Raw genomic sequence first — 14,640 nt, forward strand, 5'->3', positions numbered from 1 at the left:
GAGGAGAAGGGACTCAGAAGACCCCCCTCCCCCAGAGCTGTTTATGTATTAGAGATCTGTGTGCTACTTGATCTGAAGACAGGGTTTAAGTACTGCCTTCTTAGAAAAAAAGATGGACAACCACTGCTCTTGACTGTCAAAAGAAGACCAAGTTTGGCTACAAAGCTTATTTGGCGGGAAAGATAAAGTTCTTAAATCGCAGCTCTGCTGAGAGGGAGAAAAATTGTCAAGGATTCAGAAATTGGCTGGAAGGGAAGTTTGGGTAACCCTTGTTTAATTCAAGTCACCTTTTGGGCTTCACTAGTATTTCTAAAATTTGCTGATTCAACTATAAAGCCTCCTTACTTAAATGTGCAGCCTATATCAAGATCCTGGTTTTTTTCTCTCAGATTGAATCTCACAGCATAAATGACCCTGGAAAAGTTTAAAGTTGCTAATTCCACATTTGCAGAAAAGAGACAATAATAACTGAATAAATGCCCCAGGGATGGGAAAGCCCTCTTGGTACCATTTTACATGCAGGAGGCTCCCACTTTTTAAAATTTCTGTTAAGAAAGTGAAATTGGTTTTGTTCCATCCTCTACCTCTCAGACTTAATCAGAGAACTATGATCTCAGTATGCACCTAATGTTTATAGAAGGAATGAATACGCTCAAAGATTACTTGTAAGTGATTTAAACACCATACGATGTTTTGGAATGTCTACCTTATTATTTGGTTGTAGAGCATCGATAATCAAGAACTGTTATGTGATCCGTCGGCAAAATGTCACCAGAATGACAGAAGGTGCCAATTAAGTAAAGTAATTTATCATGGAAACATATTGAAAGATTCTAGAACTATGTGCAGAGGGACCATTCTATATTTAAATCTACGTTTTTACTGGGAAATTTATGTCAGTAAAATGACATAAATTCATTCTCATTAGGCGTAATGAGTTCATCCAACTCAACTAATAATATGCAACATCTGTCAGGGTGACCTTCCAACGTGCTCTTTTCAGTTACGTCATAGAACTTGTTGATTTGTGCTTCCCAAGTACACCAGGGGGTCAAGGTCAGCTGACTGGTCAGTGCACAATTACTGTGAGACCCACTTCTCACTTGCTATTGTGGATTAAGCCCTGTTGCTAGAGCTGCATCACCCAAAGTGTATGCTAAACTAGTCTAGTCCTTTGGGATGTTAGGAGAAATAAAGTAAGGAAGGGGGAAAGGAGGGGAAGGAGGGATGGAGGGAGGAGGGAAGGAAGGAAGAATGAATTCTCATGATCCTTTATGTTTGGCAGACAGAATGAAATCTTTATTGCAAAACTTCTCAGAGCCTTTACAATATAACTCTGCATTATGACTTTCCAAGTGGAAGATTGGATAGTCAGTGTTTAGTATCCATTTGCATGACATATTGGAAAGAATGATGTTCATGAAAATCGCACAGGAGAACACTGAATAAAATACTCCAGCCCTGCTTCCTTTTCACTGAGTATGATTCGTGTCAATGTCCTTTGCTGGGGTTCCATCCAAGCCTTCAGCCATCCTCACAGTAAATACTTTAGACATCACGCTTAGAATGCTGCAAAAAGTGACTTTACTGCCCATCCTAGTTTCCTCGGAGTCCTTCAAACCAGCATGGCAGGTCCCTTCAGGACACTGCAGTGAGCTGGCACCAGCCCTCGGTTCCCAGGTAGAGTTCCCAAGTGGAGGAAGACCTGAGGGAGACTGTATGAGTCCCATCTTTAGGCAGAGCCAACATTAAACTCGGGTGTCTTCCTCAGACATCACTTACCAAGTTCAAGGAGCATTAGCAGTAGACAACGTCAATGGTTCCAAGCCCATATACCCGCAAAGGATGAGCGAGGGACAAGAACAAAAAAAACTGTGGAAGCCAAAGAAATGGGTCCAAGGCATTGCTGAGAATGGACCTGGGGACATAGTGAGTGAAGGAGTCAGCGTGTTTTGAAAGCCAAGGTCCTGAGCAGACTCTAAACGAGGCAGGCTCTGTGTCGGGGAGCCCAGGCTCACAGGCTAGTGGCATCTGGAATAGCTCTTGCTCTCATAGTCCTGGAGTCAACAAGTCTGCAGTGAGCCTTTTACCCCTGGAAGCCCACAGACACCTAATCACAACTATGTCTGCCTTAACTTCCAGCTGGACTCCTGATAAAGCACTTAAAGATACTGGAGGATGTTGAGCTGCCTCCTTCCTGCCAGACCCTCTCCCTAACCATGACTTTGCTTCTGTGCCCCAGCTGCCAGAGGGGTCTTGCGTCAAAACAGAAAGAGCATGCAGAACAAGAATACCGCTACCCTCCTGAGGATGCCAACATCCCAGCTGCCTGGAGGTTCCTGAGGGGGAGGGGGATGGGCAAGAGACGATCCCAACAGGAAAATGAGAGGTCTCAATCTGCACCAGGTTTCGTCTGCTTCTTGCTCCTCTTAACTTCCACCTTTATCCCTTAACAGTAGTATGTGAGCCTCAGACACTCCCGTGTTTCCCTTCAATTTCTTCTAAAAATACTATAATATTATAATAATATTAATGTAATGTTTTAACATTAATTTTATAATTACCAAAACTGAAATTTATAATATTTTAATTAATTTAATAATTGACATGCTGGAGAATAGTTTTTATATAAAGATACAATACATATTTATAATTTTAATAAGAAGATGAAAACTCAGTATTCACCTTGCAGTTTAACAAATAGAATGTTTCCAGAGCCTGTGAAGTCCCAGTTCATATCTAATGCATTACTTCACCCTTCCAACCAAAAGAAACTCTATCCTAAATTTTATGTTAATCATTCTCTTGCTTTTCTTTATGATTCTGCCATGGGAAACCCTAAACAATGTAATGTTCAGTTTTGCCTGTCTTTAAACTTTGGATAAAATAAATCATACTGTATATATTATTTTGTAACTAGCTCTTTTCACTCAACTTCAAGAACAATAATGATAAATATAACTCTCTTTTCTTAAATTTCATTGCTATATGGTATTCTATTGTTTGAATACATCATACATTATTAATTAACTCTTGTAAATGGGCATTTGATTATTCTAGCATTTTGCTGATATGAACAAAAAATTGTTCTTATATTTGAGCCGTACTGCATATGTGCAAGAATTTCCTAATGCCAAGCTCCTCAAAAAAATTTTTTTGCCTGAGTACCTGCTAAAAACTTTTGAGAAGCTAGATATTCCCTTAAATATTTTTAAGTAAACATCTAAAACTTTTCAATAGAGACTTAAGTAGTTGCAAAAAAACTGTAATATTTGTCATGGTGTAAATATGGTAAAACCTTGATAATGCAAATTTAAATATAAAGCCATGAGTGGTTGGCACTTTCATCCACCATTTCCTATTCTCAAATGAGATTTTATCTTCTGTAGGAGCAGGGCAGATAGAGGACATCAAGGAGAGAATGAGTCCAGGGGAGGAAACAGCAGGCAACCCTATTTCCGGACACATAAGATGGAAGGTGGGTGACCAGGTCTCAAGGTATCTCCTAGCCCAGGCTCCTTAATTCAGACTGACACAATGGGCTTCAACTCACAAAGATTCCCGAAATTGCTGCCACTTTTCTGGACATTATAGAAATATTCAAGACACGGAAATATCGCCATTGATATTAAAGCTGGAAATGGAAAAGATATTATAGAAAAATCATTCAATTCTTTGAATTCTTTCGAAGCCTTATGCAAAATGTCACTTAGTAATCTAGCATCTTTAAAAATTATTTTTAATGATCCCTCAGCTGACGACTTGATTAGATCCTTTTTCAATTTGGTTGAAAGTAAAGCATTGTAAACGATTTGACTTGTAAAACATTTTTCAGTCATTTGAGGTTTTCATTTTTTCAGTTTCTGGGAAAAAGAACAAAGAGGTTTATCATATATTTATTCCAGAAAGATTTATCAAATAACTATTCATCATCCCTGTAGTTTTTTCACTTAGAGTCCCCTTGCTTATAGGTTATATAACCAAGAAAGTGTTAGGAAAAGGAAATACTGCTGATTCGCATCAAATTTTGCTGATATAATACTTTTAATAAAATTCTTTTTATCCTAAAATGTGCTTTTAAAACATTTTCATCTAAACTTCAGAAATGAGGATGGAACCCATTCAATTTATGGATAATATCCAGTATATAACTGAATCGGCAAACTAATCTTTAGTTTTAACCAATCGCCCAGACCAGACTTTGTGTCAGAAAAAAGATCTGACTTCATATCTCAAATTAAAGTGTTGATGTGAAGCCCTGACAAACAGTTCATTTTGCATTATGACTCTAACATAGATAATACATTGGTAGATGAGCGGATGGATGGATGGATAGGTGATAGAGATATAGTCTTGCTCTAAATTCGTGACCTGGATGAAATAAGGCACTGCCACCTTTGATACTCACCAGAGTGATGCATTTTTTTAAACATTAATTAATTAATTAATTAATTAATTTGGCTGCGCTGGATCTTAGTTGCGGCACGCGGCATCTTCGCTGCCGCATGCAGGATCTTCAACGCAGCATGCAGTATCTAGTTCCCCGACCAGGGATCGAACCCTGGCACCCTGCACTGGGAGCGTGGAGTCTTAACCACTGGACCACGAGGGAAGTCCCCAGAAGGATGCATTTTGGATAGCAGTCAGAGATTTCAGGAGGTAAGAAAAATTGTCATCACTACTGCTGGATTCAGAATATCCTAATGTGAACCAAAATATTCCATTGCTAACACAATACTCTGCTCTTAACAGAAAAATTTACAAGACCACAAAAATCACAAAGCCCTACCATAGGTTAATAGCATCTTGATTGAAGGAAGCCTCAGGGCAACAATATCTTGCATTGACTTTTTGATGCTCCCCAAGGATTTTTACATCCCAGAATGATGCACCCGAGTAAGAGGTCAGTGAGAGGTTTTCTTTTGTAACGACAGAATAAGCATGGTTGTGAAAAGGGAGTTAGAAAAGGGAGAACCTACAAAGATGTTTTTATCCAAGATGTGTTATCAGACAGAACAATTTTAGAGAAGAGTACAGATAGATATTGAAGGTCTAAAAATTCACTTAAAACCACCTATGCTTGCAGACCCCTGAAAAGTCTTCATGAAGCCCCAGGAAACATTTGCACTAAAGTGTGAAGACCGCTGCCAAAGAATAAACACTCAGGAGTAGAACTGAGGCTCATAGGATATGTGTATCTTCAACTTTATAAGATAATCGCAAACTGTTTTCCAAGGTGATTATGCCAATGCACACTCCCACCTGAAATGTACAAGAGTTCCCATTACTCCACATTCTTGCCAACAGTTGGTATATTCAAGGTTTTGCTTGCCAATCTAATAGTTGTAAAATTTTATATCCTATTTTAATTAGCATTTCTTCCATTATTAAGGAGATTAGGTATCTTTTCTCGTGTTTATAGACCATTTACGTTTCCTCTTTTGTGAAATTCCTGTTCGTGTGTTTAGTCCATTTATCCATTGGAATCACTGGGCTTTTTTCTTGCTGATTCTCAAGGGTTTTTCTTTAAACATACAGTACATAATAGTACTCTGTCAATTATATATATCAAGAATATGTTCTCTTGGTTTAAGGATTACTGTTTTACTCTGTTTATAATGTATTTTGATGAACAAAAGTCAATTTTAATGTATTGAATTTATTGATATTTCCCTTTATGATTTGTGCTTTTCTGTGTCATAAGAAATTCTTCCTATCTCAAGATCATAAAGACATTCTCCTATATTTTCTTCTAAACGTTTTTAAATTTTGCCATTGACATTAAGTACTCAATCCATATGGAATTGTTTTTTGTGTCTGAGACACAGTAAGGATCCATTTTCATTTCTTACCATCTAGATAAAGAATCATCTTTGCACCATTTACAGAACTTCCCATCCTTTCCCCACTGATCTGCAGGGCCAATTAGGTTATCCAACAGGTTTCCATATACATGTGGATCTGATGCTAGACTCCCTGTTTTTTCCATTGGCCTAACTAGCCCCGTGTCAATGTCACAATACCTTAATTTCTACAACTTTATTGTAATGTCTCCATATCCAGAGGGGCAAGTCCCCCCCCAGAGTCTTCACTGATTTTGTCACTTTGCCCTTTCGTGGTAGCCACGAAAGCACACACACTACTTAGATCTCCCTCCAAAGAGATAATCTGCCGTAGAGAGTGCAGTCAGCCTACAGTTTCCAGCTGGAGGTGCCCTCAGAGTCTGCTTCAGCTTTCAACCTGAGGCCACGTACTCCACAGACAGGCCCAGCCAATGACAATACAGCGGTGGTTGAGGAAGGGCTCACCATAACTGGCCAGAGTGGGACTCCTCTACGGGCAAACATTCACCCAGGCTCCCCATGGATTAGTGGAGACCTCTCACAGTTGCGTCACAGACCGAGGCTCTCCTCGCTGGATTCTCCCTTCTTCCTCCTATCTTGTCACAGAGGTCAGATCAACATAGCAATCTGAAGGCTTTATCTGCCCACTCCAGCTCCCTCTTCCCTTTATCTTTCATGGGCATTACACCCAAGAAACCTCTAACCCCATCTTGGCAGCTGCTTCCCAGTACTCTCATGAAAATTTTAGAATGTTTTTTTCATTCCACAAGAAAACTTGTTGAGATATAAACCGGAATTGAGTTGAATCTGTTAGTCAGTTTGGGGAGAATTAACATCTTTACAATCTGAATGCTTTCTATACATAAACATGATATGTCTGTTTATTTGGGTCTTCTTAATGTCTTTCAATAAAGTTTTTAACTTGTTACAAAAAAATAATTTGTACGTCATTGTCAAAAATGTATTCCTTTGTACTTTGTCTTTTAGGTTGGGATGATATCTGGACACTTAAAATTTTATTTTCTGACATTTTGAACTTTCTTTTTCTGATCTAAAGAAATGCCCTAACTTTTGTATCTTAGATCCATAAGCCTTGATAAACACTCTTACTAATGCTTTTAATTTCTTTGTATATTCATTTACATTTTTTTGTAGACTGTATTATCTACGAATTATTGTAGCTTAGTTTCTTCCTTTCTAAACCTTGAAATTCATTTATAATTCTTGTCTGATTACATGAGCTATGGCTTCTAGAAAAAGGTTGAATAGAAGAAGTTAAAGGACCATCCTGGTCTTTCCCTTGAATTTAAAGAGAATCCTTTTAATTGTCTACCTTTGAATATGGTGTTGGCTGTAGGTTTTCTGTCAATTATTTCATTAATTTCAGGAAAGTTTCCTTCTATTGCTAATTTCCTAAGAGGTTTTTTAAAAAATTATGAACAATATATTAGACCCCATTGGACCCTGCCCCATATTATTCAGTCGTATTTTACTATAAATATTGTTGCAGCAAAAAGCTTTGTGCAGTGTAACTGAACAAAACTTGCATCTGAGTCACCATGGTGTTTGAGTAGAGATTTGAAAACTATCGCCACTCTTATACTTTATACATCCTATTTTATCCTCTTTTTCTATTTTTTTCTCCTTTTCACCTATTGAATTAATTGAATTCCTCTTCAACCCACACACACTTCCAATTTTTTCTCCTTTACTATCTTGGAAATGTACTGTTTCTAATATTTTGTTGGTTTTCTTGGAAATTTTAAGGTGCATATTTAGAGAGATATAATATTGAGTTGGCCAAAAATTTCATTCAGGTTTTTCTATAAGATCCTAACAGAAAACCCGAACGAACTTTTTGGCCAACCCAATATCTTTCCCCTCCTCCTGAACATTATTTTTTAATGCTTTTAACTGCAAATATCCCTCCTGATTTATACAATATAAATATGCAGAATTTTATTTCTACTCTAACTTTTTCTACCTCCATAAATTAGACATTGTAGATATTGCCTTTTATAATTAATATTTGTTGAGAGTTACCCACAGGTATACCATTATCTTTATTCACTTTTCCATCTTGCATTTCAGATCATATAGGATTGTTTTTCATCTCTCTGAAGTGCGTTTTTTAGAAATTCCTTTTGTGAAAGCTTAATGGAAATTAATTAGTCCAGATTTCGTTTGATATGTTTTTATTCCAAAGTTATTTTTGGAAAATCATATATTTGCATTAGAATTATGATTTGAGAGTTATTTTCTCTCAGAACTTTCAAGAAACATTTTTCAGTCTTCTAGCTTCCTTTGATACTATTTTTTCCAGTTTTATTGAGATATAATTTACCTACAGGACAGTATAAGTTTAAGGTGTACAGCATAATGACTTGACTTACATATATTATGAAATGATTACTACAATAAGTTTAGCTTTGTTACCATTCAGAAATCAGTTGTCAGTCTAATTTTTGAACAGGTGAAGCACAGGAAGTTTTTTCAGGGAGGTAAAACCATTATGTATGATATAGGATGATACTGTGGATATATCACACTGTGCATCTGTCAAAACCCACTGAACTTTACTGCACAAAGAATGCTTCTTAATGCATGCAAATAAAAACCTATTTGAATGTCCAGTGGAATCCCAACATGGAATGCAGAATGTGACAAAACAATCTAACTGTATTATAAATATGTGAAACAACCTCATTGAAGGGGTTGGGGGTAAAGGTGCTTACCTAAGCAAATTCGAAAATGAGTAGAGTCTGTAAAACTAAAGGCAAAATAAATTATACATATACAACCAGGTCTATACTCTAGTTGATAAAGTTGTTTCCCCCAGTGCATGGGTTAACAATTCTGATACTGTTCTGCATGTATATTGAAGTTGAACAATTGAGTAAATGGTTGTTTTCATCACTGTTGGAGTGGAAGATTACAGACAATCCAAGGGAAGGGCTAGAATGATTCTTATGATAATGAATAGAATTGGAGTCATCAGCATGAACTCATGTTTGGCTTAATATAGATACAGGTGGTAACATACAGAAATATTTATAGATATCTGTATATGTACATGAATTAATATACACACATATACTCGCTTGTTTTGTCAGCTGGGAAGGCCTAAAATTTACAACACTCCAATAACAATGAGCACACCTAGTACCCCGATTTTTGTTTCTAATACCGTTCTTCAATAAAAGGAACCAGAGTTCCTTGGAGAAATAGCTGACTCTAGCACTGGGGCAGGGCCTGAGATGAGCCTGGAGCATCTTACAGTGCTAGAAAGTAAGAAAGTGCTAACACACACACACACACACACACACAAGTGATGGGGATATGTCAGAGGGAAATAAGAGCTAAATGAAAAAGTTCCAGATAGCCAAAGCTGGAAAAAAAATGAGCAATAAAATAAAGTAGTGCTGGATTGTAACCAAGGTATAAAATAAATGTCATGAGCCACACTGATATAAACAAATAACTGAATAAATAAGTGTGAGAGAAGAGACAAGCCTTTCATGCAGGGAAGTCTCAAGTAGTATATGTAGATACTCTGCCCTCAAGGACAGGGAGCATAATATCCCACTCCTTAAATGTGCGCTGTGTATATTGACTTCCTTCCCAATAGTACAGTGGTGGGGGTAGAGTGAAGGAAGTAACTTTGCATGGAAAAGTCTCACAAACACTACCTCTTCTAGGTAATCAAGGTCAAAATCAACTGTGTTGAGTCATGTTGTTGGTAGGTACCCTTGATGTGATGTGATAAAAATGACATTTTACCTTTATCATCTTTCTTCCAAAACCCCTGACCCCAGGCTAATAATGAGAAAAGCAACAGACAAATACCAATCGAGGGGCATTCTCCAAAATATGCCAGTAATCCTCTCACGCATCAAAATCATCAAAAACAAGGAAAGCCTGAGAAACTTAGAGCCAAGACAACCCTAGAAAATGATGGGATAGTTCCCGTCTGAGTCTGATGGTTCTGAATGAACCATCATCTGAATGATGACCTAGGTTCCAATCCAAAGCCGGCAGTCTCCAGACCCAAGAAGAGCCAAAGTCCCAGTTCAAAGCAGTCAGGTAGGTGGAGTTCCCTCTTCCTCACCTTCTTTGTTCTACTCAGGTCTTCAATTGATTGGCTAATGCCCACCCACATTAGAGAGGGCAATCTCCTGTACTCAGTCTACCAATTCAAATGTTAATCTCATTCAGAAACACCTTCACAGACCAGGATAATGCGATAATGTTTGACCAAATTTCTGGGGACCCCATGACCCAGGCAAGTTGACACTTCAAATGAACCCTCACAGCTGGAGTCAACAATGAGCCAGGCAGCAGACCTCTAGCCCTGGCAGCTGAGATCCCAGCCTCTGTGCCACTTTCTATACAGGGAATTCAGCTGCAGGGTCTACTCAGCTCCTTCCCTCCGGAGGGGAACGCTGTCCTCGTCACAGTTCCCGACAATGATGAGGGGACCTCAGCAGCCACTGCCTGGGCCTGTTGTGAGGACTGGATGAGATTGTGTGTGGGAACATACTATGTAAGCTGTTCAGTTCTGCAGAGGTGAAGGGCTGTCATTATTCTGCTTTTTTTCCTGGGGATTATCAGCATTCACATTATCTTTATGTTTTCCAGGCCGAAATGAAAAGATAACGTATCTGAAAAGCTAAGCCCCTATGAATTCATAAAGAGAGACTAGCTGGCATCGCCTGCATCAAAGAGAAGAATAGCAGTGCAAATTTCTGTGTTGCTTTTGGCTCACAAACCATTTTCTCATGCATTATCTCATGTAATCCTTACCGAAATCCTGTACAACAGAGGCTGTTATTATTCTGCTTTTTGCAGCTGTAGAGAAAGCCTGAGAGAGGTTAAATGACTGGCCCAAGATAACACTGCTAGGAAGTAACTGGATTATATTTTAACGCTAGGCTTCAAATTCTAAATCTGTATTCTTTTCACTGCATCACAATCCCTCTCTTGAGAGGGAACAGTGAACTCAGCCCTTGGCACCATAATAGCCTGTAAAGAAAGACAAGTAAACTTTGCTAATAGCTGAATAACAGATTTTTGGTTCTTCTACATTTAGAAGAACATATCCAAGTGAGGGGTAACAGTATCTAAGGAATCTAGTTTCATGTTACTCATTAATTCATGCATTCCACCACCATCCATCCATCCAATCAACAAATTAAAGGTCTACTATGTGCTAAGCACCATTATAGGCACTGAGATCACACGTGATAACCTCAGCCTCACCATCATCATCATCAACAACATTTTCATCCCAATTCACTTTGATTATGCGCATGTCATAGGTGACTAGGTAGAATGTCATGAAGTCTGAGATTACAGAACATGATGCCAATATTGTGTTGGTCATGACTTTGACACACACACTCACCAAGGCAGACGTTGGAAGACAGAGTAAAGGAGACACAATCAGCTGGACAACATGAAGATAGGCACAATAAATACATGCAATACGTACACAGGGACAAATGCATCTTGTGGGTATGTATTGGGAAGAAGTAGTCATGATATCTGAATTAATAAAATTGTAAAGAACTTTTGTTCCTGAGTACACAGATTGATGAAAGCACTTCTGATAATAAAGCAGGACTATGTCTTTGGTTCTTGTGATTCCCAGGAGAAAATTCCAGCAGGAAATTCAGCATTCAGCATCCAATGGTGCAGATTTGACTTGCTGCACTGGTGCATAGTAGGTCTTGAATAAATGTTGATTTTTTTTTTCTTTCCCTTGATTCAGAAGGATATGTGTGGAATGTTTTTCAGAGGAGCTGCTTTAATTTGGGAAGTAATATAAATTCCTCAGAATTTATATTCCTCAGAGAACCACAAAAATAGAAACTCTCCTCTGACCCTTTCTCTGTTTAAACAATGCCTCTTACTCCACTCTAAGGTACAGATCAAATGCGGCTTCTGTCAAGGAGACTTCTTCCCATTCTGAGAAGCCCCTATCAGGGTCCATGCATCTGCTTTGCAACCTCCTAGGCCACATAGCTGGGGAGCTGCACACCCCTCACTGTAGCCTCTGCAGACACTCCTCTGTTGTTACTGTGGATGAAACGCCATGCTTCTAGCTTAGATGAACCCATATATTTTTAAACTGGACCCTATTCCCACTTAACCACTCAACTACAGCAATTTTCCTCTCTCACTTATCTTTACATTTTCCCTTTCTACTTGGTCTTTCCCAACAGTAAACACACTGTTACTTCATCTAGCTTTCAAAAACCCTCTGTTAACCATGCCCCCTCCATCTACTCCCCACTTATCTGTCACATCTCTGCCGTGGCCTTCATAGAATTTTCCTCAGCCAACAAAAACCAGCACTTTCCCTCAAGAGGAAGATCATAGCCAGTGACTGACTCCCATGAGGTACCAAAAAGCTGGCGCACTGCCTTGGGGTAAGGATAACTTTGTGGTGCAAACTGTTTTCCTAAGCATCACTATAGGTGCAGACTGCAGGTAGTTGTAGCTGAGAATACCTCTATTCCTGCTTAGCTGTTTCCCCTCTCTATTCTGCTTCCCTTACTTTACCTTCTCTGAAAAGTATTTTCCCAATAAACCACTTGAATAAGAATACTCATCTTTGGATGGGTATTCTGTTTCTAAAGAACACTCTGCTTCTAGGGAACCAAGCCTGAGACAGTTGGTACCGGAAGTGAGTGGTCCTAGGAAGCTCAAAAGATGGGCTTCTCAAATTGGATCACTTGCTGGCTGAATGGCAATGAGGACCCCATCACTGGTGTCAGGTGGAGTACAGATCATTCCTGACATATTCAAGTGTTGGAAAGGCTGAGGCTCTTACTTTTGATGAACAGTTGGAAAGAAGTATGTTAACTGGCACGATGTCTTTGGCACTCAAGAGATGTAGAAGATATGATAATTATAAGAACTGTGGAGTCTGGTGGTTGTTCCTAAGCAACATTGACTTATTGAAAAGGGAAAACAACAGGGTCAGATGGTCAGATTTATTAATCAACAATTCAAAGCACAGTGTGAGGGCCATAGGGTATTGTTGACAGTATTTAAAGACCTTTATCGAATAGCTAAAAGGCAGACATTGCTTAAGATCATGCACTAGAGTTAATTTTAAGAACGATAGAGCTTCAAAAAAGTCTGAATGTTCAGCTTAAGCCAATATCCAAAGAAAAAGTCATTGGGTACAAAAATAGTAGCCGCCTGAGGCTTGAGATGGGGATATCCAGACAGATGACCATGAGGATATTGACCCCCAGATTCCTCTGAGCCTTCTGGGCCTGCAGAAGTAACCCCTCCTTCTTTTTGGAAGATAGAGATTCTCACTTGCTTGAAAACTATGCAGAGATCTAAAATGAAGCAAGTAACTTATGATATTATACTTGCCCTCATCAGAATCTCTTTCTACCTTTCCTGCTGGCTACCAGATTCATAATTAAAGTTAAATCTCAGCTGGACCTGACTAGAGAAATGCCAATACTGCTAAGTGAAGAAAGAGGTTATATTCCAAAAGGGCTGTAGGACCAAACTAACGTGTACTTCCAGGACCAGAGAATGTGACCGGGGGTGGAGCCTGATTATCTGACCAAGGTAGAGGGATACAAAGCTGGATAATGGAGGGCTTGTCAGTATGGGATACTCATCTGTAATACAACACCAACCATCCTGAATAGGGCCCCAAGTGTTGGTTCCAACACACTGCTGGAGTAACGCTTAGGAGCTTGGGAGAAGTAATGGTCCATCTTCTACGAAGGAGAGATGCCAGATAAAGCATGAAAACCATGGAGGAAGGATTCCTGAAGCTCAGAGAAGTGAGGATACTAGAATATGTCTATTAGACAAGACCAGAAAAAATACCAACTAAACGTCTTCCTTGGGATGGCTCAGAGGACAATAAAGGTAATAAGGAAAGTGCTGGGGAAAGAGTCACAAGCAGTGAAAAACTGAGAAGCAGTTTTCCTCTGTAGGTCAGGACAGATGATAGCAGATACTGCTTCAGAATTGGGCTCCCTAATAGTAATGAGAACAAAAGGAGCATGAAATAGAAGAGGTCAGGTGGCAGCACCTAACAATCAGAAACAAACTGAACCTACTTGCCATCATGGACACCAACACTGGAATAGCAGCCGAGGCATGACCGACCAATAGGAATCTTGGAAATAGCTCTTAACACATGGCATTCTTAGCGACAATATAATATATGGACAACCAGCAAGTCTACTGCTTAAAATACATAAACAAAAAAGAAGTTCTGAGAATGGAGGATCAGAAAGATAAGGTCAGCTGCTCCAGTGGAAAGTCATGATTGTCCAGTTTGCAGACCAGAGTTCTCAGATCCAGCGCTCATTGCCTGCAGGAAAGACCAGATCTCTGTGAAAAAAAAAAACAAACCAGCAACAACACAGCAAGTGTACACAGCAGTGCTTTCCCAGTCCTTCTGCCCAACAAGCAAACAATAACAACAAAAAAATTAAGGCCATTTACTCAGATAATTGTGTATTGAGGACAGGCAAACAATCAGATCTTTTATGGACTTAGAATACAGGATATGACTAGACACTAATACCCAGGAACCCAAACCCAAAGTGCCATTGTTACCCCTGTTATAGTGGGGACTATGGGGCTCATTAATAAATGAATTCCTGGCCCAGGTCCATCTCAAAGTGGATCCATTGGCTCCACAGATTCACCCATTGCTATTTCCCTGGTTTCTAAATGTATAATCAAAATTGCTATACTTAGCAATTTGGCAGAACTCTCAAATTAACTTCAGAGTAAGAGCTATGATAGT

This window comes from Balaenoptera ricei, chromosome 5 (assembly GCF_028023285.1).
Source record: "Balaenoptera ricei isolate mBalRic1 chromosome 5, mBalRic1.hap2, whole genome shotgun sequence".
NCBI lineage: Eukaryota > Metazoa > Chordata > Mammalia > Artiodactyla > Balaenopteridae > Balaenoptera > Balaenoptera ricei.